Source organism: Otolemur garnettii, unplaced genomic scaffold, assembly GCF_000181295.1.
Source record: "Otolemur garnettii isolate 467f Iridium unplaced genomic scaffold, OtoGar3 scaffold00036, whole genome shotgun sequence".
In the NCBI taxonomy this organism is placed as follows: Eukaryota; Metazoa; Chordata; class Mammalia; order Primates; family Galagidae; genus Otolemur; species Otolemur garnettii.
Window position 1 is genome coordinate 3940427 of NW_003852431.1, and position 1260 is coordinate 3941686.

Sequence of the window (1260 nt, forward strand, 5' to 3'; positions counted from 1 at the left end):
AGTCTTAAAAACATGCATTTTATGGATGTCAGTTAAAGAATAAAATATACTAATTACCTGAGATTATGACGAAATGAAAGGTTCTACAAAAGGAGCGTATATGAATGCTGGTTATTTCCCCTTTATATGCCAAAAGTTTGAAAAAGTATGAAGTAAAATAGTTTAAAGACATATTTTTAAATAAGAGGCAGCTCATTTTCCCTCAATAAACTAATTGAACATTATTTTCCTTTTTTTGGTGATCCAAGGTCCTATCAGAAAACTTTGCCATGCATCATGGAGTTATGTTCATCACTTCTCATGAGATGCAAGTGTTTATTTTTTGGCCATTTTTTTTAGGTTTTTTGGTTTTTACTTTACAACCTACAAATTGAAACCATTTTTGCATTTCTAAAACATTGGAAATAATTTCACTCTGCTTTCTTTGGTGTTAGCCTTGACATCTGGAGGCAGCCAGCACTTCTCTCTCTGCCTTTTATATAATACCTGCTCTGATACTCAACTTCCTATTAAAAAAAACAAAGTATTGTGTGTTTAAATAAGTCAAATAACTATGAGAGTCAGAATCTTAACTAATATTAAAACAAGTGGCCTTGAGACAATCATGTGTGTAAATGTATAAACTGTTTTGTTTATTTGGGAGGAATCTTTTAACATACCTGAAGCATCTGTGCTCTCCTTTTCAATAGTTTATATTGCTGAATTATTGCTGGAGAAATGGCAAGCATGATGTCAGCTCATATTATGTTACTATTGATCTTGGGCACAGGCAGGTTCAACAGTGGTGCAACTCAAAGGCATAAGTGACACACTGTACCATTTCTCGATGACACTTTAAGCATGACTTCTGCAAAAGAATCTCGTGAAACTTGTAGGCATAACAGTAAATTCTGTCTTTAATCTAGAACAAGTCTGCAAAGTAATATCACTTATAACAACTTCCAAATCATTTAAGATCTGAAATTGTGAAAAGTAGGTTGCTCCTTGGCTGAAACTCCTATTACTGAGTGGTTTGTAAACAGTTTTATCTTTTATTCTTTTAATCAAAAATGCTATAAAATATAGTTCTTCATAAAAGACTCTTCAGAGTAATATTCCACATTTTTATCTTTAAAAAATTATGTTATTTATATGTATGATACTTCTACGGTAATATCCAAATACTAGTAAATCAAATTTTAATATGATAGAAAGTTGGTGATATGTAGAATGCAGTATAGACTTCAAAATGAGAAACGATCTTTAAAGCCAGACTTCTGT